This window comes from Colius striatus, chromosome 7 (genome assembly GCF_028858725.1).
Source record: "Colius striatus isolate bColStr4 chromosome 7, bColStr4.1.hap1, whole genome shotgun sequence".
Taxonomy (NCBI): domain Eukaryota; kingdom Metazoa; phylum Chordata; class Aves; order Coliiformes; family Coliidae; genus Colius; species Colius striatus.
In genome coordinates this window covers 5,935,855-5,959,781 of record NC_084765.1, presented here as the reverse complement: position 1 = coordinate 5,959,781, position 23,927 = coordinate 5,935,855, and the positions used below count along the sequence as shown (strand labels likewise).

The window sequence follows — 23,927 nt, the reverse complement described above, 5'->3', positions numbered from 1 at the left end:
TGCTTTTCAGTATGCAGCCTGTGTGGAAGTACCTCCAGTGTCTTATGTTTGAGTTTTGAGTTAGATGTCCTGCTCTCTTTATATATAAAATGGCAAAATGATGTGATTCTGTTTGGACTGAGCAGAACTTGAACATTGTTGTGTGTTTTCATCTGGAAATGTTATTTTTTGTAGAATTGTTGGTGAAATGCCATAGGTGGATGTGAGATGTTTCCTCCCAATACATCCAGTAGGAACACATGGGTATTTAGCATCTTGCTATGGTCAGATAAGCACAGTAAGGACCTTGCTGAGGTTTTGTGAATACTGTCTGGCAGAATTATTATGGTGAAAAGTGAAGATGTCCAGACATGACCTTGAGTCTGGAAAATGTAGCATAATTGCAGTCCTCCTGAGATAGAAAAGCCTTATCTAATTAGAGGTTTGAAGGTTTTACAGTTATACTGTTTAGCTTTTCACTTGCCTATGCGACATACTGGTGCTGTGAGGCAAGTGGTAAAAGACCCATTTTGTCCTTTTAAAAACATGCTTTCCGTACTTGGAAAGAGACAATCATGTCATTTTAATATGAATATTCCTGTCAGCAGAAATGCTGTTACATTTGTACAGGCCTGTGAAATCCCACGGGCAGGACTGGGACTTGAGTTTGCTGGTGCAACATCCAGCGCCTGGCTGCTGGACCACAGCCCAGTGGCTCCAATGACGGTCTCTTTACAGCAGATTTCACCCAAGGATTGGAGTCTTGATTCATTTTAAACTAACTGATTCGTATGTTGATCTTGTAAAAACAGTATTCCCTCTTATGTGTAGTGTACAGGTGAAGTTGTTTCAAAGTTTGTTACATATTTTTTAGTCTTTTCATGTTCTCTGTTGGCAGCAAATTTGGTGTTTTCCTCTTTTCCTTTTATTCCTCCCCCTCAAAAACCCCAGTGCCCTGCCTAGCACGTAATCTGTCAGGTATTTGGTATTTATTTTTTACATTGAGCTCATTTGCATCAGCAATATGTCATTTCTTGTTTGTTGCTTACTGCCAGAGACTTGTAAGTGTGAGTTTGGGGAATAAATACTAAGATAAGTCCACAGCATGGAAAAAAGTTGGACTTTAGTCTAAGCAAGTTTATGCTAGTAAATAATTACCTCTTCAGTTCTTGAGAGTGGTTTACTAGTAACTCTCTGCTTGAGATAGAAAATATGGAAGCTGTAATATAAGGACTGAAAAACAAAACAAAACCCAAAGAAACCTCCTCCGCAAGGATCTTTATTTGTTTTGTATTCTACATCTAAGCCAGCAATTTTTGCGGAACACAAGCTCTTATTTACCCAGAGAAAATTACTGGCCTAGATTTCAGAACAGCTCGTATCTCATTTTGGAGAGCACGGGAGCTGTGGTGCTCTGGGAGCATCTCTGAATGTCAGAGACCTTCCTCTCCTTTCCCTCCTCTGGACCACCCTTGCACTTTTCCTAAAAGTTTCTTCCTAAAGATGGTCCTTTTGGGAATGGGCGAGAGCTGATGCTGTGTCTATGTTCTGAAGGATCTGCCAGCAACTCAGGTTTGCCTGCCTCTTGTTTTGCAAACAAGCAAGGGAGTGAAAGGGATGGGGCTGGTTAGCTTGAGCATGGCCACATGGGACTTCATGGCCAGCAGTTATTCTATTAAGGGATGAATGTGTTTCAGGCAGCAGCTCTGTGCTGCCAAGTTGCGGTTTTGGGGTTCTTTACGGAAGAAGCAGAAAGTCAAAAATAACTTGAGGAAGAATTAGAGAGATCCATATGATCCCAGGAATAGGAGACAAAGGTGGGAGAGGGTGCAGAAGAGAAGAAGCTGCCCCTATCTGAAGAAACCTGCGAATCGAGGCAACAGAGATTTAGATGTTACGAGACTTTTGCTAACAGAGGTATCAACAGCATTTCATGGGTTAGAAGTCCCTGGCCACCCTCCCCACCTGGTAGACTCTCCATTTGCTGCAGCACTGACCTAGGATTTTGCTACAGAGAAGCACTCTTCCATAGGCTTTTGTACTTACCTGCTGCAGTTTCCTGATAAGATGTTCTCAAACTTTGGTGTGAAAAGAGATTTCTGGTCATGTAATGTTGGTTCTTAATGCTCTCTCACCGCCAGCTTGTCCTGCACAACCCTTTTGGGAATGTGGAGGTAGCTGTTGATATTCCCTTTGCTGATGATGGGCAACTGATTCAATTGATGTGGAATTGCACGCAGCAATGAGTGTCACAGCAGCTTAACCAGAGGAGGAGAGGATTTGGCATTGCTATATAAATACCATCCTCACTTATAAACATGTTTGAAAACCTTTGTTTCAGAATGCGGGCCAGCTTTATTCAGTTTTGTGCTCTAAATAAAGCTGCTGTGTCTAAATGGGAAACATCTAGCATTAGAGGTATGGGTGCTTGGAAAGTGTAATTAAGTCATACAGAAATGGCATGTGATCTACCTGACAAAGCAGTTGACCTTTTTGCCTGAGTTGCTGCAGCTGTCAGTGAGTTTCACTGAACTTGCAAGTTTCCAATATTTTCAAATCGTATGTCACTTATATTTTAAAATACATAGCTGAAATAGTAAAATACATTTTATTGTACTGTTGAATGATTTAATTATTACAGGATTGTGACAAGGTCAGAACAGGATTGTGACAAGGTCAGAACTTTCTGCTTCCTAGAAACGTATGACTGTCACTGAAAGATTAGGGGAAATCTGTATTTCAGCATCACCCTGAATTTAAAAGCACATTCTGCATACAGCCAGTCGACTGACATTGTTAATTATACACATCTTTTCCAAAACAACAGCGAGAACTCAAAAGGAACAGTTTAAAGGAGGTGTCTGAAAACTAGTGTGGATTTTGAATATATAATAGCAAGCTGATGACATTATACATAATATCAATATGATAAAGTGGATTAAAAAAATACAGATAGTTATTTTTTAACAAGTGATACCAGTATATATTCCATGGTGGACTGGAGTCTGCTATCTCTGAGGGATATGTTTATTTTTGGGAAGTAAAAATATAACTTCATTAATTTTTGTCAGCCTCATTTTCCTGGCTTGTGTTTTATATTTGCTGTTTATACTTATAGGGAAGTTATAGGGAAGATGTGTTTTTCTTAGGTGGCCTGTTTCAGTCGTACAGTGTGTTCTGGAGTTAGTAAAATTTTGTTGACTAAGCTTCGGATATTATTTTTTTTAAAGTCTATTAAAAAGCATATTATGCAATATATCTTGTTACATTCAATGTCTTCTCAAAGGAAGATTGATCTTCAAAGCATGGCAGAAATAGAAATGAATTCTTTAGGCCTTCTTTGCAAGCTTTTTGTATTTCTATTTGATGACTACAGTTCAGTAAAGAAACCTGTAAAGTATGAGCATGTGGAAGATAAGAGCAATATATTTTTCACTATTGAAAAAAGTTTCCCTTCTTTCTCAGGTGATGGTAGTTGTAAATGTAGCCAGATGTTTGTTGATATAGCATGAGAGAACTAAAACATGTAAGATCTGTTTCTGAAATGTGGTGCTCCATGTGTATCAGTGTTGGGTTTTTTTTGTTGTTGATGTCATTCAAATCTAATATGTAATTTAAAATCTTGTTTTATAACTTTGTTACCTGTAGGTAATTCAGCCAGTGGTTGATGCTTTTCGACAACTTAAAGAACAGTCCAAAGTCAGGTGAAGTCACTGAGAGCACTCTGAGAAGTCAGGCCCTCAGAGTGGAATCAGCTGTCTATTCAGCTCTCAGTTGAGCATTTTCTTATTAAAAAAAACAAGACTTCTGTGTTGTTATTTTTTTTTAAGTATTGTACCTCCTCCTTTTTTTCCTCCCCAACCAACCCCAGAGGAATGCTAGGTCTTGCAAAGGCTTTTTTCACCCTAAATTTTTTCAGCAAATGTGTTTGGACTTTTAAATGGTACACAATTAGCAATGAATCATAAATGGATGTGCAATTTCAGAGATATGCAGGGGAGGCTTAAACCTGTTTAATTTAGTTTAATAATGCTACAAATGCAATTGTGTATTTTATAACTTTGTCCTGTGAAGATATGTTTTTGTTTGGGAGGTTTCCCATTACCTTCTTGACATCTGCATGGTTGCAGATGAATAGCCTGACCCAGTGCCCCAGCAGGGTGAGCGGTGTGGCTGTGCTTTCAATAGGCATGTTGCTGACAAAGGAAACATATGGAATATTTCATTCCTGTCTTTGCAAGTGGTGTACGGGGCTGTAAGGGCAGAGGGCTTCATGGTAGGTGGGTAAGCCAGCCACAAGGTTTTCTGGGAGCCCTCAAAATGCTCTTGCCGAAGGCGCTGTAGTTTGTGTGGCATTGTGTTTTGCTGTGGGACCAGAGCTCAAGATGCAGAACAAAGCCATTTTAGCATCACAGTATTAATCATGGGACCATGCAGCAGAGTTCATGGTGGTTGTGTTTCTAAACAATGTTTTTACTCAACCATTTGGGCAGTGTGGTGGTTGGTGTTTGGTGTTCAGTTAGGTGCAGAAGATGTGAGGGCAGATGTGAGGCTGCCATTTGAACATGCATCAGAGCCCGTTCCCTCTATGCTCATTTCTTCCCCTTTCAGAGCACAAAATGGGACCACTGTTCCTGTCATCCAACGAGGACAGCACAGTGTGTCTCTTTTGCCTGCACTTGGGGCCTTGAGGTTGTGTCAAGAAAGCAGGGGATGATTTGCTCCTGTTGCAGCATCACTTTGGAAGAGAAGATGGTGTGAGTCAGGAGAGGACAGCTGGAGAAACTTGCTGCTTCCGTGTCTGTTAAAAGGACTTTGTGATGTCTAGTTTGAATCCTTTCTTTGTAACTAAAGCTTCACATGAGGGGTATCCTGACTGCCATTTTAAAAATTCTGTTTCATATGTTTCTGAAAATAACTCTTACTGCATAAGCTTCCGTGCTGTTTTTCCAAATGCTGGTGTGGAACGGTAGTGAATGTGATTGGTTCATCTGGAAGAGTGAAGGGACTATGAAACCTGTGGCTTTAGCATGCAGATCTCCCTCTTTGGGGCAGACAGCCTTTCTGTGTGAAAACCTACCTGGTGTTCTTTACTTGGCAGAGCTCGTGGATCTGGCCTTCACTCAGTTCTTTCATATAGAAACTGTGAAGGAGCCATCTTCTTTTTCAGGTTCTATGACAGAAAGCCCCAGAAATGAGTTGAGTTTTTAACTAGCGGAAAGCTTGCCCAGACTGGGAAACATGCTTGTAGCTCTCTCAGTTCCCTGGGCTGCTCCTGCAAATTAGAAGCCCTTGAACCTATGGCAGGGAGCCTTGCGCTCTTCAGAAGATGGACACATTAGGCCTAGTCTTAGAGGTTATTGAAACCACCACCATCAGCAATCTACAAACTCCTTGTTCATCTCTCTTAGTTGAAGTTTTGCTCAAGCGGCTACCCTCTTGATGCACCCTGCTGTGCTTCCTTTGAGTGTTTCCTTGGGGTCTTGGTGGTCTTCATGGAATCAGAGGGGAAAAGCTGAGCCTGGGGAGAGAAAAATATATGGTTCTGTGTCAGAGGCTCTACTCTGCAAATGTAGTTCCTGGTGGTTTAGACCTGGACAGGCTTCTGCTTTTTAGTACTTTTCTACTGCTGTTGGTTTTAACACTTGGGTTTTAAAAAAAAAAAAAAAAAACAACAAACCTGAAAAAAAACTTGTATGTGCTAATATTGACCAAACTGTTAATATTTTACAGAACTAGTATGAGTCTTGCTAGGTGTAGAAAATCCATGTTCCAAGGGCAAATCTACTGTCTCTGTCCTAAGTGTTTAGTGGAGGCATTAAATCTCTAATATCCATGTCAATCATTTATTTAGAATTGACTTGCTTGACATCTTGTTTTAAAAAACTTCAACTAGTTTGTGTTTGCATATTGTTTTGCTTTAACTTGCTTCCTGCAGGTCTGTAGTTTTCAGACCAAAAATATACAGTATCTTGATGTTCAGGAGTTTTAAGAAAGATTTTCATCTGTTTTAAGGACAATAAATGGCAGTTAGTTATTGCTTCAGCAGAAACCTCTGCAGATGTGCAGCAAGGCTAGTTTTTGCTCCTGTAAAAAGAAATAATAATTTTCAACGCTCCTAAATAATTGTACTAGTAAAATAATTCTGTAACATATTTGAAAGAGAGGGCTATTGTTTCAACAATATCAGAAATACTGCTTAATAGTAGGACTGCTAGCAATGTCATTGTCTCTTCATTCACATAAGAATTTCTTTTTGCCCTAACTATGTTGATGGGAGAAATTCTGTAACATACACCAGATTAATGTATATTTCCAAATATCCCGTGTATTTATTTCAGCAAATATTTCCCATTTCCCTTAGGTAAAGTGCATTACCTGGTCTCAGTTGATTCAGTGTCATCAGGGGGGTTGGACTAAAGATCCCTTCCAACCCCTACTGTTCTATGATTCGATGATCAGGAATAGAGTAGTGGAATAATAGCATAAAGATAAAATATTCCTTCTTAATGCCATTATTCAGTTAATTTGGCTCAGTGAATTTGGTTTTGAGTCTGATGTATTTTACTAGAAAAGTATCAGCTTAGATAGTGTAGACCATTTTGCTGTGCAAATGGCTCTGTCCACCAGTTTTTCCTTTGGCATCTTCAATGGGAATAGACAGCTGTTTCATCCATCCTGTGAGTGCATGGCAGCAGACGTGGTTCAGGGTTTGCCCCTCACTCACAGTTTATGTGAAGCCCTTTGGGCTTTTCTGTATGAGACATTTGGAAGGACTGGGGGAGCTTTGTACAGTTTAATCCCTAACTACTTGTGTTCTTAATGTTTGTACCAGACTGGTTGTTTTTTTTTTTTCCCCATAAAAGCTTTGCTAGCATAATAAATATAATAGAAACAAATGATTCAAGCTGTGGGTGTAATGTGCAAGCAGTCACCAAGGTGAGAAACTTTGCCATACCATGGTAATATGGAATCTTCCTTGGTGAACTTCAATTGTGCCAGCAGAGAATTCATAGCTATAAATGTCCCACAAGAGGGAGGGGCAGCATTTAATTCATGTGCTTTGTTTCCTGGTGACTCTGAGATGTGTACTGGACCACTTGGGACTTTGACATCATGCTTTCACTGACTAACCAGCTGCTTGTCCAGAATACACATACTGCTGTAGATTCCCTTCTGGTTTTGGTCTGTTCTATAGACTACCATGCAAACTGTCAAACATTTGTGCATGCATCTATTTTGCTATGTCTGATAAAACCATGTTATGCTCACTCCATTTGTTGAGAGTACAAAGGGACTTTGATCTTTGCTAGAATTTTGGAATAGTTAATATTAGTCATGGCAAAACTAGATATAGAGTCACCTGTGTGGAGTTGGACCTGTTGAATGGCTAAACAAGCAATATGTAATGTGCTAAACTTCATCTGTCTTTTTAAAATAAGAGTTTGTGCCATTTTTCATGTCCTGTTTGTGTATTGCCCCATTCAGGACTGAGAGCATCACTGAGGGGTTAGCCGTGTTCAGAGTTCTTCTCTTCAACAGGCACTAGTTTCACTGATAGCTCCTGCACAACTAGTCCCTGTGTGTTTTTTCACACTTTAAAAGTACTGGGGGAACTGAGGATTCTACATGGTGTTTATGATATGTACATATTCCAGAAAAACACATTGCTTTCAAAATGTGACATATGAATGTAGTGCCTTCAGAAGTCACTTGTCCCGTGTGCTGAGTTTTAATTGTTGTTGCTCTTGACGCTGTGTCAAATTAACAAGTGCCTTCTGATTTTTAAGAGAACAATTGAATCACAGTGTAAATTAACAGTGAAAATGCAGAGATATTTTTATATATGACCATTTCCTGTATTAAAAAAGTCCTTTGCATCTCTGGTTTAAAGAAAGCAAGCCCACTGAGTGAGTAGTAGCACCCTGCTTCTGGACTTGAACCCTGCCTGTATGTTTGCATTCTGTACAAGCCTTATGTTTGATCGTGAAGTTCCCTGCCCACACATTGTTCTGTTGTACAACGATGGAAATCTGTTGGGTACATAGAGATATCCAACTTTGAAGGTTAATCCAAGGGATTTGCTGAAAGGGTTAAGAAAAGTTAGAAAGTTGTGCAGTTGGGTAAAGGAGGCAGAAGGGTTCTTGCAGCAGAACAGTGCTTGCAAATGGTTCTTTTGAGGCCCATGGCAGATCTCTTAACAATAAATAACTGCAAAATTGTTGGGAAAGCCTTGAGTTCTGTCTGTGTTACACATTTGGCATTTCTCTTTTTGGAGCTCAAACACACGAGCGTGACCTTAAATGGGATTGCTTCTTAACCTGTCATTATAAAGCAGTCTCTCTTTGGTTTAGATCTCCCTCAAGTGCATAGGATGATAGACATCTGAAGCATTGACCCTTACTTGCTTTATATTTTAAAAGCAATTAGCACATAGTCTAATTTCAGTTTTCAGAGAATATGTGGGAATCGTCTGAGAAGATTCAGCAAAAAAGAGCCAAGAGTGTGTGCAATTTAAAACCACAAACAACCCCTATGCTGTTGCCATCTTGACAGCAGCAACAGTGCATTGCCGATGTCTTAGGCTCTTTTCCTCATATATGCAACTCCGGAGGAGGAGATTCTATTACAGGTTTTATTCACCAGCTTTTCAGGGTTGTGCAAATGATTTTCATTAAGTTTCACACAATAGCCCAAGGCTTTTGAGGAAAGACTAGGCTAGAAACTCATCACACCTATTCCCATATGTTGCATTTATTTAGACAAGGCAAATTCCAGAACACCGTGGTGGTCAAGGCACAAATGGCATCTTAAAGACTGAAAATCTTGGTCATATTTTAAGCGTTTTTAACTGTTAGATATTATCTGCACAGCGATTAGTGAGCAATAAGTAAACTATGTTGGATCCAGGCTTGCAGAATGCAGTTTAACTGCTTTAGGTTTCAGCACACTCATTTAATTACTGAGCTGCCAAACGTTTTCTTTGCTTTTGGAGGGTGGGGATGGTGATGTATGTGTGTGTGTAGGGAAACCATTTATACAGAGAACCATGAATGAAGTTTGGGGATATTGCTTTGGTGTTGCCAAATCAATCCAGTTTAGATTACCCCCTGCCTTCATTTCTTTTCAAAAGGATTGTAGATAGGTCTTGCTATCACTTAGCACTCGTTTAATTCAGTGTTCATTTCCCCTATGTGATGTAACATGTACAAACTTAATTATTCTTTTCTGGCCTAGGGAGAGATTTCCTTCCAATAATTACCTTCACTGCCCTTTACCCTTCTGCACATTAGTTTGTTTGGAGAAACGTACTTGCTCAGTAAGCAACTCCAAACAAGGCAGTGCCTGGAGCTGTCTCGGAAACATAATTTATACCTTTTACATAGCATGTTAAGCTTCGGTTTGCTAAAACTCAAACTACTAGATGTACTGAATTAGCAAGCTCTAAACATTTCTGCTTAACTAAGGGGAGTAGGAGTTCAGCACAAAAGTACCAGTTTGCACTGCACTTTGATACTGTAGTGGAGTGATCCAGGTAAAAAGAAAAAAGACATTCAATTTAGGAAGTATCATCCATTAATTCAGCTATTTCTTTCTACTGGCAGCTGTTGTTTAGTCATACACGATTTACATGTCAAAAGAGAATGACTCCTTATGAGATCAGTGTGATGCAATACTGCCAGACTGATTGCTCCTGTGATAGCAAAGAAATGCATATTTAACCTTGTGGAAATTTCTCAATATTATATCCTCCTGATTGCTCCTCTTGCTATCCTTCCTAAGACTTAGTCTGGAGGAAAGAAAAGATGAACAGTAAAGACCAACACGAGTAAAGTGCATAAATTACATGTTAGGTTGTTTTGGTAGTTTTTAAGTCAATGGCAGTTACAAGAGACATGACTGTTCACTTCTTGGAATGGGTGGTACAGAATTAGTTTTAAAAGCTTTGTCTTCTGCAACTCCTGTTAGTCTGTATGCTATACAAAATACAATCCAATATGTCAAAGGGATGGGGATGCTTCCTTCTCTACTGTTTACTGTAAATAGTCCTTAGATTATTATAACTATTTTGTGGTAAGTATAATGAAAAGTAGCAAAAGATTACGTTTGTCTTGGACCTTTGGATATTTAGTGCTCTTATTAAGAAGGAATAATTATTTAACCCTACTATTAATTACATAGTAAGTAAATGTATTTGTAAAATGGACTGGTTTCATGTGTGTGGAAAAAAACCCTGTTTTGAACATGACAAAGCTATGCATGTTTTTAAATTACGCTACCTTCTTCATAATATCCTATGGTTTGTTTAAACATAGACATAGAAAAGGGATCATATGTTGAACATTTTCTCACCTTTTCTGTTAAGCTAGTCTCTTGAAGCTCTAATCTCTGATCCATTGTAGGATTACTTGTCCCTCAACTGAATGTTAAAATAAATTACTACATCCGCTTTATACTTCTCAGATTTAGTAGAGTGGAAGGTACTTTGGTGTTTATTGTGGGATCTAACAGCATAACTACATAGCACTGCTTCACTTTTGGTAGCTTGAATATTGATGTTAATAGGTGTATTGTTATTAAAAATGAAAAGGGGAAGGATATGGTTTGCCAGTTTCAGTAAAAACCTTTTCACCCTCTCAGCTTTCAGAGAGTTCTTTTTTTATTAGTCTCTTCACCGTTTTGCTGATGATAGGTTGGAAAAATACATTGATAGTAGTACAGTGAAATTGGTGATGGGGAGAACAGAGTGTCAGTAGCAGTAAAGTGTCCACATTAGGGGCAGTTTTTGAGCTGCATGGCAAGTTTTACTAGCCCCAGTTTACTGATTCAGTAAAACCCATAGTCTTTCAAGGCAGAAGAAACCGGACTTCTTTGAAACAAGCAAGAACAAGAAAAACCAGATCTTTTTATTAATGGAGCTTGGGAGGGGTATTTTTTGTCCATCTTGCATCCATTGTATTTTGCTTCACCTCAACATAGGTTTATATACAAAAAAGGATTTTACATTGACTGGTGATGGCCTTTAGGTAAGAGCTAGAGTGTACTTCCTTATCTGTAGATAGCTACGATGAAGTAAAAATATGCCCATGTTTGTTGTGTGGAGATAGCCAAGAAGACAGGGGTTCTCAAGCTCAGTTTTCTTCTTGGAGTTCGTCTGTAAAATGTGCATTGCAAGAAAGAGATGCTATTTCTGTCTGCATGCAGGCTAGAAATACAGGCAGATTACTTGATTACCTTATGTAGGTTGCTTGCTTTTCCATCACACATGCTTTAGATGTGTTTATATAAAAAAATTGATCCTGTGTACATGATTAAACTTGACAAGCCTTAATCTGTATTGCTAAGAGTGTGGGCTGGGTAAGTAATGTGGTAGGTCTTTGTTTTCATGTAAATACTTGTAATGTTGTTTGCATTAAGTATGCTGGCTTTTTTCTTGACAGTTTAGTGATTAAAATCTGCTCAATTTTAAATACTTGTAGTCATATAAATACTGAGAACTGAGTTAAACTGAAGAGAGAACTTAACCTTTTCAATAAAACTACTAGTAATAAGTGCTTCTCTGATCTCTTATTTATTATGGCAAGCAATTGCTATCAGGTGTTTTTGGCTGAAGATTTCTGTGAAACGAGCATGGGAGGGACTGAGCTTTGTTTTTCTGTTTTACATTATATTGCAGTGGCATCTTTTCACTTTATCTTGCAACTTCATCAGATACTTTTGCAAGACTGTTATGGACACAAAATGAATGTGGATTGTAGCTGATGCATTGGATGCACTTAAGATGACAGTTCATGCTCCTTCTCGATATCTAAATTACTTTTCTTGCTCTCTGCTGTTGAATTGCGGTGGTAAATAATCACAGAAATTCTCAATAATAGAACGAGCAAATTCCTGCTTGATCGATGTTGAAGCTCTGTCAAGGTCAGTGTTACAACATGTTCTGATAAAGGCTTGTGAACAGGCTCTCCAAAAATGTGTGCTTGGAGTTAGGCCTTTAAAACCAAGTCATGCAGACATTGTCTTTTTTTCTTATTATTATCTCTTAGTACAGTTACATTTGATTTTCTTGTAGAACAAGGAAACAGGAACACCAATGTAGGGCAGTTGTTTTTTGTATGTACTATTTGTTGGGGCCTTCATTCAGTGGTTTAAGGTGGGACTAGATAGGATTTTGGTGTATAGTACCTAAATAGGCAGTCTGATATATTTTTTTTTTTAAGCAAAATCACTGAACACTGCTGCTGGATTGTCATTCCCCAAAGGCAAGTTTCTTCTTTGTCTATGTGAATACAGATACAAGCAGTGAAGTCTTAAGGTATATTTAATAAAAAACGTAATAAGCTGTTTTATACCGAGTTGCACTTTGCCTAGATGTATGCAGTCTTTATACAAGTGGTGCTTGTTAAAGAATGCCTGATGGATATGTAGGTAGTGTAGAGAGGAGGAATTTAAACCACTGCTTTTTCTGTTAGCTCAGATTGGTGTTAGTAATAAAAACCTCTTTGTTCTGTTCTCTCTTGGTGTTGTGTGGGGTTTCTGTCAGTCATAAAAAGGCTATTCCCATTTTCTTGCAGGGGAGAGAGCTTTTTTGGGATTACCAGAGCCTCAGCCTGTGGTTCTTTGACGTGACAAATACCCTTTGCTAATGATTTTGGTAGTTTTTGGCCGCACCCTCTATTGCTGGGCCGGTCTCCTGCGAGGAAGCTGCCCGTGTGCCGGCTTTCACGGGGTAAGAGCATTTACAAGACAATGGAGAGAAAGGCAGCACGATGGAGGGGTGGGACTATCGCTGCCCGGGTGATGGCTTTGTTAGATGGTGATTGTACCTGATGCTCCCCACCTGCCCCTGCACCCTTCAAGAATAAAACCAAGTTATTCAAGGAAAGAGCCTCTGTTTTACTCAAATATTCCGAGTTTCTATAGCATTTCTGTTAAGCAGAAGAGTGCCTATGCTGCTGAAAGTTAGATGTGTAGTCCTCAAATGTCCTGCTTAATATATATACATCGATGTTACATAAGTTCGGTCGTAAATAATGAAGCAGAGATTACCTTCACATATTTTAAATGCAAGTAGATACTTAGTTGTGCGTGAGGCCACTAAACCCAGCAGGGTATATACCTTAGCCTTCAGGAACTCTGATTTTCAGACAAAGCCAGTGTGTCATGTACAGTCTCAACAAATTAGTTCCCTGCATTATGAGGTCCTTTCTCAGCTGTCTGCTTCAGGATGCCCAGGGATGTTTCATCAACATGCGTTGTTCCACTCGCCTGGGTGTTTGGAGCTGCTGCCTTGCAATGGGTTTGGGTGAGCTGTTGCAGTTACACCGGATTTATGACCTCCTGTATTTATGGTTTGTTTTTTTTCTTTAACATAGAAGAGGATGTACAGCAAAGAGTGAGCAGAGTAAATGTGAACTTCTTTTTATGGACAATAATATTTAAAAGCTAAAATGTAACAGTATTTCAGTTGTGAATACATGGAAATTGTGTGCACTGCTTAATGTATTTCAGAAATCCCTGTTACTTTTCTTCCTTAAATACAAGAAAACAGGCGTGTAATGCCTCTTTGAAAGAAGCCTGTAGGGGTGCTTTGTGAGGGTCTTAATTAAGGGCTTTGAAAGACTAAACAAAAGGAAAAAGAAAATGCTACAGGGTTATTGTTATTCCAGCCCATTGGCTCAGCGAGCTGACCATCCATTGGTGCCTTCTGTCCATTTGGGAGCTGAATGACACTTTTGTTCGTGGTTAACAGAGGTGAAAGAAGCCAATTATTGGCTGTCTTTTCTACAGGGCAGCTGCAGACGGATTTCACTGCAGGCAAATATGGACTTTTCTGCCACAAGGATGGTTGTGATGACAGTTATTTTTTGTGGAATTGTATGAAAGAAAACAGATTTCCCCCCACCCCCCTCCTCCAGTGACTTGTGTAGATGTTTATTGAAAACTACTGTGAATATGCTGGCATGGAATGGGAATGTGTAAAGGGCTGGATTCCCCATGCTAACAGAGTACTTGGCTTTTTCTTTGGGTGTGTGAGAGAGTGAGGATTTTTTTGGGTGTATTTTTCTTCTCATTTTCTTTTTCTCTTCGTGGTTGCAGTTAAAATTAACTATAGGGTTTTTCTAATTGGTGTGCAGCATGCATTAACCCTCTTATAGCTGCCAGCTCAGGCTGTGCTGGCCGCCTTGTGTCCTGTAGTGATGGAGGGATGAGTTAATTCCCAATACTCTCATCATACAAGAAGAGCTAAAACCAGCTTCAAATAGTTCCTGACATTTTTTTTTTCCATCCTGTACTGTGAAAGTGGAAGCTGAACCTGTAGCTCCTCTCTGTGAGTGTCCTGGCAGACATTTTGGGCAGCTTTCATTTGAATTCGTGTCTAAGGTTCATGGAAAGGGTAAGGTGGATGCTCTACTCATGTATTCATGTCTGTAAGGGACTTGGCCACCCATTGCACGTAAATAAAAAGAGGAATAAATCTGAAACCAGGCTAAATCAGAAGGTCAGGCAGCTTGTACAAAGCCAGTGAGGCTGGTTGGATTCTGGTATTTAGCTACATGGCTTAGCAGTAGGCAGCAACCCTGGCTTTGCCATCTGTTGAAACTGCTGTTTCCCAAGTGAAGCACAATGGTTGTATATTAGCACCCACGAATGCTTCCATACAGGAAACTGCAGAAGACTTCGGGCAGACTCTAATCCTTCAAATGTCGTAAAGTGGAAATTACTCTTCTGTTAAAGTACTGTGCCATCATTGATGATCAGGAATTTCCAAAACCTAGGTTTTGCAGCTTATCAAAACTTCTTGTGCTTCTTCTCAGCTGCTTTGAGGTGCCTTGGAAATTGCTATGTAAAAGCATGTTTGGTTCTATAAAGATCATTCCAGGTGCTGCCATGAAATCTATTTTGACACTAGAAAGCTGCACTGTGTGCTTTCAGTTTTCCCACAGCTCATAGATAATTATAGTGCTGTATTGCAGGAAAAGATTTTTTTTTTTTTTCCCCCTTTTACCAGGAATAGGTTTTGGTTACATCCAAGTTACATGTTATATGCAAATGAAAAAAAAAATCTTAAATGCTAAACCTGTTGTATATAGATTTGCAGTGAGATGTTTAGATTTTGTCTTCAGGCTTCATTGTATCACTGATTGCATTCATATCCCAAATTTTGCTTTGCTTTTTCGCTTTTAGCCTTCTAAAAATGTAAGATTTACCCAAACTTGTGAGACTCAGGCTGCTTTCTAAACATTGGGTGGGACAGACTAGGAGACCAAAATAAACCAGAAGAAAATGAATAAAATTCAAAATACTTAGAGTTACTAAAGTTAGCATTTTAATTAAATTTGGGTTGTAGCTGTTTGTGTTCTCTTTTTTGCAACACAGCAAAAACACAGTAAAAATACAACAGAAGAATTTTTTTATGACTATATGTGTATAATGATAGCACTGCTTTTCTATCAGTATAAACAGATTTAAGTGCTGGGCTCTGTCTGGACAGCTCAGAAATATCAGTAGCTTTATCCTCCCCTTCCTTACAGAGATGCAGAAAAGATTATTCCCCTTTGAACATGTGGTTTGGGAAGGGGAAGCAGCCTGTCCAAACCCACAAAATGAGTCTCTGCTGGGACAAGGAACTGAACCTCAACTAGTCAATGTCCAGAGTTGTAACAGGGATCTTTTGGTATGAAACATTTGTTGTAGTAAATACTGTGTTGCTAGGTGGAGAGAGATGTGGTGTCCTTGGAGTCCAAAGGGTGAGCGTGTCTCCCTATGCTGCTCTTGAGGCGGTTCAAGTTTTATGGAATTGCCCTTGAAGCTGTTAAATTGAATGAAATGTGCCTTGTAGGTGTTTGTGGTTATGCAGCAGGGACCTTAGACCAGGGGAGGGGAGGGGGGACCCAGTTCTCATAAAACTGGTTAGATTACATAGTTTGGTGATGTTCTTAGCTTTTCAGCAATGGTTGTTCACACAAGTTTTTGATAAGGAAAAAATGCTTGAGAACTTCCTCAGTAGTAATGAACAAAGCTTTGGCTTGGTCATGCATGAAGTGTCTGTGTTGGTTTTAGCAATATGTGCTTTAAATTAAAACCCAGATATGTGTCTAACCTGGGGCTAACTTAACTCATTAAGAAAAAAAAAAAATCAAAGGTAGAGTAATTTAAAAATGACATAGTTACCTTGGTGGTTGATGGTTCAATATGACTGCTATGGTAGGGACAATTGTTGCAACAGGCAGTGCTGCCCTATTTTAACTTAGTTGCAAACACAGTTTGGAACTTTATTTACTTGAAACATGACAAATCTTTTGCTGTAAAACTCCTTGAGGGTATCTTGTGTTGATTTCATTGTAGGCTTAGCTACATGTTACATTTTCTTTTGGTGCAAAGTTCCCACTGTCTCCTTCCGTATCTTTCCTACTCCTGTAGGAGTCTGCTGCTCAGTAGCTAATAACAGCTTTCACTGAGGTCATGCTATGTAGAGGACAGCTAATCCCATCTGTTTTTTATTTTTTATTTTTTTTTTAATCTAGGCCCAAACCTGGAGATGTCTTTGTTTAAATCCAGGTTAGTGTAATGATCTGATTGCAGAATACTGCCCGTAAACAGTTCCATTGTGGAGGTGGCAAGTGATGGGAATATAAGACAGTTTCCTTCATCAGATAGAAAACACATCATGCAGCTACATCCTGGAGGGTGTAGTATGTTGAAGCCATAAGCACATAACCTATTGTTGTGTTCTCCTTTTCCCTTTTTGTGTAGAAACCTACAGATTTAAAAAAGAAAAAGGTCCTTCTGCTTACTTTGACAGGGCTTTTACAAATAATCTCAGGTCGTGAAAGAAGTGATGGTTGTGAAAGTCACACGTGTTTTGGGCTAAGGTGATGCCATGTTCAAGCCCCTTACCCTAGAGAGTTGTCCTTCCAGCCAGTTTACTGGCACTAGTGTTAAATGAGATGAAGACATTAAACTATTCTTCACAGTTTATCTGGAAGATGCATCAGTGAAATACAAAAGTATTGCTAATAGGAGGAGAACATACCAGCTTCACAACTTGCCTTGACTTCATGTGTAGCCTGAGCTGTGTGGGTTGGAGACGGGAGACAAGCTGGATCAAGTGGAGAAGACATTAAATTGGCATTAAATAATTACATTGCTTAGATTTGATCCCCTTCAACAACTGCTGTTTTAGTTGCAGAGCATGATGAGTCTGCCTGGCAAAGATGCTTTGCAGTGGTCCTTTGAAAAATGGCCGATCTTTCAGATTTCAACTGTTCTTCTGCTGTCCTGAAGTTCCCCTGTGGTGTGTGTTACCTTGAAGTGGCTGTGAATCTTGAGGGGGTTATCACCAAATACTTGTAATGACTTTTTCTAACATTTTGATCTGTAGTCACTTTTGAAGTCATGTTACTGTTTTTAAACCATGGTACAAAACTTTCAGGCTAGAGGGTAGCTGTGATATCAGCCAGGAGGTTGGGTAGTAGCAGAACATGTGATGCTACTTACAGAACAGGGGTGTGGGTGACCCGAGTTCCCATTTGGTTTTGTCTATGGTCTTGCACATTGATTGGTTCTTAACATTTTGTGATGGATATCATAGACATAGGAGGAATATCTGGGCACAGGCTTGCCCTCAGGCTGCCTGACTGATGTGCCTGTCACACAGCCTGATTTTTTTTTTTTTTTAAACTGGAATCCATGATGTTACTGTATTCCAGAGTAAATAGTTATAAACCCATGTATAATGCATAATTTTGCTCTTCTGTAAATAAACTGAAAGGCATTTTGTTTCCCCTTCCAGTTAATAACAGCCTTTCCTTTAGCCCATAATCTGTACCAAACATGTGACTCTTAAAAATTAACTGAAGAGCATGTTAACTTGTGCTATATACCTCTTCCAGGATACGATCTCTTTCATAATAATGTAGTGGAATTTTTTTCTGGGTTAATTCCCCACCATGTGTCAACATAGGCCGTTAACCATATGTGTGATTGCTTAATGGCTGGCCTGCAGTGACTCAAATACCAGTTCAAAATAGGTCTTTGCATACAAGTATTGTTCTGTCTACGATCTTGATGATGGCTTGATTGGCACATGAATAGGTTACATTAGAGCTAGTTACTGTGTCTGAAAGAAAGCTAAGACATCACATTGGAAGGAAAAAAAAACCGCCCAACAGGTTGATGTGACATGGGAAGGAGGAGGCAAGAGAAATAACTTACAAATATGGTGGGGGAAAGAGGGGGATATTACTTCTCTTGCAGGATCAGACCTGTCTGAAATTTTTCAGCCTTTCTGTGGCTGTCAGTGAAAATGCTGTAGGTCCTGCTTCAGCAGAATGCTAAAAGCTTACAAGAATCGGCAGTTTATAGGCTTTCTAGTATTTGTACTGAAAAAGGGCTCAATGTGCCCCTATTTCTTTAAACCTTCTGAATATCTCAGCCCCCTCTGATAGCCGGGGTTGCTGGGTAGTTTGATTGCTTTCTTTGAAAAGCAAGTTAAGTGCTTCATCTTCAGGTGAGGGACCACAGAAATGTTGCAGTTAGTTTGAGCCACAGAAAAGTGGATGGAAACACTTCAAATATGCTACAGGCATAGCTGTTACAGTGTAATTTCTTTCCACTGCTACCAAATGGCATGAAACCTATGCATCTAGTAAATGAGAAACTGTCAGAACAGTTTCCTGTCCTATGTCCTTACTAAAACAAAACAACAAAAGTAATTAATTTGTTTTGAAAAAGGATGATGGGTAGTAGCTGGGCACATGAGAGCAACATTGTGCAACTGGAGGGGCAGCTCCAGGCTCCGGAGGTGACTTTGGGCAGATTACTTCACTTCTGTGTCTGTGTTTTCCCTCCCATGGTGTTTGTCTTGTCCATATAAGCAGGTTAGGAGTGTCTCTAACTGTGTGTTTGTACAGTGCCAATCATGTTGACATGTTGAACTGGGGCCCTTAGCTTCTTGTTGCAATCCAAACAACAGATGATAAGATGTTGTACTCAGTAGAGAGATAGCATGGATACTTAGGAAATGGCAAGTGTGCTTGCTGAGTGGGAGAGCAACCCGTGTCTTATTTATCCAATCACAGCAGATGTTGACTAAGGATTTAAGTATTTTGATATTTCCTCTCTTACAAGAATGTTTCCTAGAAGAAGTGGAAAAGGAAACATGCTCAAAAATGAAAAAAATAACATGGCTGATAGGCTTTTTGGGACTGCCAAGTGGGCTGTGAATACAGAGCAGGTTTCTGTGCTTTGTAAGTATGGGAGATCTCTATAGTCACATCAGAGGCAGTAGGACCGTATTGAAGATTGTTGGGGAGAGATGGAATCACAAGGAGAAAAAAACCTACATTAATGTCAAACTTGGTTTAAAATCTTCCCTTTGGTTTTATCATTAACAACTTTGTCCATGTTAAAAGGAACAGAAGATGAAGATCAGAAGGAGAAAAATGTATTTGGGCATGTCAGTAAGGATTGGAGGATATGGGATTATTACTACCTCAGAGTCCTGGCTGTTGGCAGGGCTAGGCCCTTGAGCTGGGCCCTTCCCATTGGAAGGTGGGCACTGGTAGTTGTGCAGACCTTGTCAGAAATCAGTAGAATGTACACATAGTGTCACATAGTGGAGCATCAGTGTGGTGTTACCACATAAATGTCAGCTAACAGTGTAGGTTGAGGTAGCCAAACCTTGCACTAGTAGATGTAAGTAGTATATGAAAGGTAAGAAATTAATTCAAGCATTGCTTCAACTTTCTTCAGGCACCATTGCAAGCTCACTTTTTAAGTGTAGGCTCCTCTGTAAACATCATCTTTGTCTGATATTTGTCTGCCTCCTCTTTGTGATGTCTATCTGTTGGGACTGCCATGTTGGCATATAACATATCCTTGAATTTTGGCTGCACTCATTGGGTTCACAGCACAGGCAATTACCATTGAAAGCAGGGCTGAGGTGCTGAGAATTGTTTGCTGTATCTTGTTATCAGGAAGATACAGCAAAACAAAACAAAAAACACCCAAGCTTTTTTCTTTTTAATTGAATGTATTTCATTAGAATTACCCTTCTGAGCCTCCAGGCTTTTCTGTGCTTTCTTTACATACTGAATATGCGTAAGACATGGGACAGTATTAATGCAAACTCATTTATTCCCTACCTTTTGTGGTTTTATGTTCATCCTGGCTAAATGGGAAAGTATCTCAGAACCAGGGATGTAATTCAGTTCCTGGTATCCTCCCAGGACTGGCTACTGAGGTGTGTGATTTGTTTGAAAAATACATTTGGTTTTCATCACGTGAGCATGTTCCTACAAAGAGTCCAGCACCAAATGTGTTTCTTCAAGACTAGTACTGCAGTAAAACATAGATGGGCCCAACCTCGAGTTTCCCTGATTTCTCCTCTCCCCCCTGCCCACCCTTTGCTCCAGCTCCTCTGCCTCTCCCTGCTGCCACAACCCCAGGCCATTCTGGTTAATGCAGATGTGACCTGGACAGAGTTGGAAGCATTGACCATTGCCCTACAGCTACGTTTACTTCTATCCCTTTATTTTGGATAATTGACAAAGAATCGTTGGTCTGATCTACTAAGAAAAATATCTGTTGCTTTCTCTTTTTGATCTTCACTGACATTAATGTAGTTGGAACATTATCCATGTACCAGTGGTCCCAGGGGCAATGGATGGCTAATTGTTGCTAAGTATTTTCCAGCATCATGTTGACCTGCATTTGCAGTAACCTGGTTTATTCAATGTAGTTTCTAAAAATATTACCGGTTCCAGCTTTTCCTACTAAACTGAAGCTGGATCAAGGTTTCTACGTGGGAAATTTTACAAAAGATTAAGACCTTTTACCTAATGATTTTGTATAAGTAGGTAGGAGGGCTTTATTAAAATATAGATAGCTCTGCCTAAATAATTTTGTAAGTGTTATAATTAAATAACTCAGTGGCAAAGGGCCCAGACCTTGGAAAAGACTGAATGGAGCCTACAATATTACATGCTATTATCTATCAGCAAACAGGTTAAGCTTGCTCAGAGGGAGTATTTTATAGGATTTTGAAGGTGCCTTGTTGAAACATGATCTTTCCTTCAGCAAACACTCCACTCTCTCTCTTTCCCCCCTTTCCTCTCCCCTTTCCTTCAGAAACTTCACAAAAGATAGAGGTTAGGTGGAGAGCCAAAAAGAACATAGCTACTAAAGAGGTGCAGGGGAGCACAGGGGAGTATTTTGATTTTATTTTTTAAGCAGCCAGTCTCAAATGGCTTTGAGGCCTAATTTTCCTTTACTGTAGCTAGGCATTTCATGATTTTCCAGCTCAAGAGCTTTCTTGTCAGGTGGAGTATTTTAGGTCTTTAGCACACTTTCAGATGCAGTGCTCAAATGTGGTGGGAAAGTGAGTGCCCTGAGTTTGGTTTAGATCCAAGTTTTCAGCGGCAGGGCTGCACTACAGGATAGAAAGTGCAGCACTGGCATCTCTGAGTTTTAGGAGACACACCAGCACAGTGAGGAAGGTTTATTTGCCTAGAATGTGCACACCTTTTGTCTGAGGAGATGCAGTGAGGAACAGTAGGTACTGAAAGAGGAAAAAACCGTTGCAGCTAAATGTCCCTCAGTCCAGAAAGACTGGCACGGTTTTCCTTTTCAGTACCCATCAGTGGGTCATTAGCTTTCATTCTCTGCCTATATCCTGGCTAATTTCTTTATAGTTTTTGCCTGTCCTTTCTGTAAGCCTCTACAGGAAGTCTGTTTCCCATTTTGTGGTCCGTCTTAGTTGTTGCAGCTTTTCTTCTCATGCAATAATTATTGTCCTCTTGCTCAGTTTCCATCCTCTTTAGGCAGCTGTCCTTTCTAGCCAGGATCTTGATCTCACAGTTGATAAGGAACACCTTTAGGATTAACTCTAACAAGGGTCAGGCTACTTTTGGTAGAGACAGTAGTTAAAATGGAGAGAGAAGCTCTCTGTGCCCTTCAGGAGATGCTGTGGCATGTTGTGCATGTTATCTAGTTCTCTTTTGCATGATACCATGGATGAAAACTGTGACTGAAGCCACTTTTTTTTAATGTGAGAGAATTACTGAGTTGCCATTCAAGATATAAAGTATTCCTGCTTGTCTTGAAGCCTGAGGAACATTGACTTTGTTTAGTGGTAGGATAAACAATCCTTAAAAAAAAAACCAAAAAAAACAGCTAAAACTTTCCATCAGGAGCTGAAATTCTTACACAGAAGGAACTTAATGAAAAAAATTCAGGTGCATTATATTGCCTAGTTCGGGTTTCTGAAGTCTCAACTGCAGATTGCTTTAAGAGTAGCTTAAATCTCCTTCTTTATGCAGAGAGGGGTTGTGGTGCTGTGTGTTTTTACTTTGTCCAGTAAAGGTGCTTTTCTCTCCGAAGTTAACTGCCAACAGAGGGAAGTTTTTGTAGCTTTTAGCATTCTTGCTGATTAATGTACATAGAAGTATTTTAAAAAAAACTTGTGGCTTGATTTTTTTTTTTTTTTTTCTTCACCTTTAGCCTGTAAAAGTCTCTGCAGTACCTGGGATGGCAGAGTAACACTTTCAGTAGGTTTCTTCCGGGTAGTTGTTTTAGTTGGTTTTAGGTTTTGGGTTGGATTTTTTTTTTTTTTTTCTTTTCTATTTTTTGTCCTGGAAGGACAAAACTTCTGTCCAGGTGTGAGGGCCGTATTTATCACTGAGAACTGCAGCCACGGCAGCAATAGCACTGTAGGAGGGTGCATGGTCGTGTTTATATTCTGGAGTCACATCTCTCCTACCTGAAATGGCGAAATTACTTGTAACTATAAGATTGTGATTCATGTTATCCCTGAGATGCAGCCTCTTCTTGCTAAAGAGGTTACCACCTTCAGCTGCTCATCATTTTAGTTTCGATGCCAGCTCCTTGCCCGATCACGCCCTGACCTGCCTCGGTTCAGGTTGGTTAGTGAGCAAAGATATAGCCTGGCTACGTAGTACAGATAAACCTGGTTAATGTGTAACTGCTGAAAGGGGCAGGTTTACCCCTGGATTCTCCTTCGTTTTCCTGATGAATCTACAGTGTAAAACCACGACATCGCTGTCCTCACCTTTTCCTTTTTAAAGCTCTTGTGTACGTTTCGCTCTTCCCAGGGAAAACATCTCAAGTATAAGCATTGACCTGAATTTGATTTCAAGACAGAGCGGTATAGATTTCTGGGGCTGACAGATCAAACTGTAAAGTAATGAAAGAATAAGAAATTTAAGATGAGCTTTTCAGATACTGAGTGAGCTTCAGCATAACCAGTAAAATTTAGGGCAACTGTGGAGATTTCTCTTGGTGTTTTGTTGTTTTGTTTTGGTTTTTTTTGTTTGGTTTGAGGTTTTTTTTCTGAGGAAAGGTTTGTAAGTGTTGTGCTGTTTTTAGGGGACTTAGGCCTGGATGTAATAACCCCATCCAGAATGGGTCCTTCAATGTTGTCCTGCTGAAACAAGGCATTAGGCAGCTGCTAACAGGATGCTTCTGTTGTGGTAACAGCATCCAAGGGAATGGTGCTAGCGGTTGGGAGAGTACTGTTAGGTACTTGTTCCTTCTTGGAGCTCTGTGTATTAGGACCTTCAATGAGCTCTGAGCTTGTAGGCCTGTGGTCTTTCTAGTAGAGGTTGATGAACAGGTAGAATAGGGCAGCTTCTCAGTGGAGATTTCTTTGGCATATCCAAGGGCTGCATTAGCATTTTGTCATTATTACATGGACAGCCTCCTTGACTCTGCATAGACTAATTGGATTTTGACATTTTAGGAAAGGGGAAATAAATATTTTCTAAAATAAATGCAGTAGAAAAATGGTAAGGGCCGCTTTTGTTTCGGACAGGGGTTTTGGGATGAATGTTTGCCATTATATTGTCATAATGCTATTCAGTTTTGTCAATGCTATTCCATTTTTGTTGTAATTCTTCAATAAATCATGTTATTAAAAGTATCTT

General features: G+C 39.7%; 1 protein-coding gene across 1 annotated transcript in view; it reads left to right on the top strand.

The window, feature by feature from the left end:
* The window catches only part of LGR4 (leucine rich repeat containing G protein-coupled receptor 4), a 77,934-nt gene that overhangs the window by 4,707 nt on the left and 49,300 nt on the right, over positions 1–23,927 (top strand). The window lies entirely within an intron of this gene.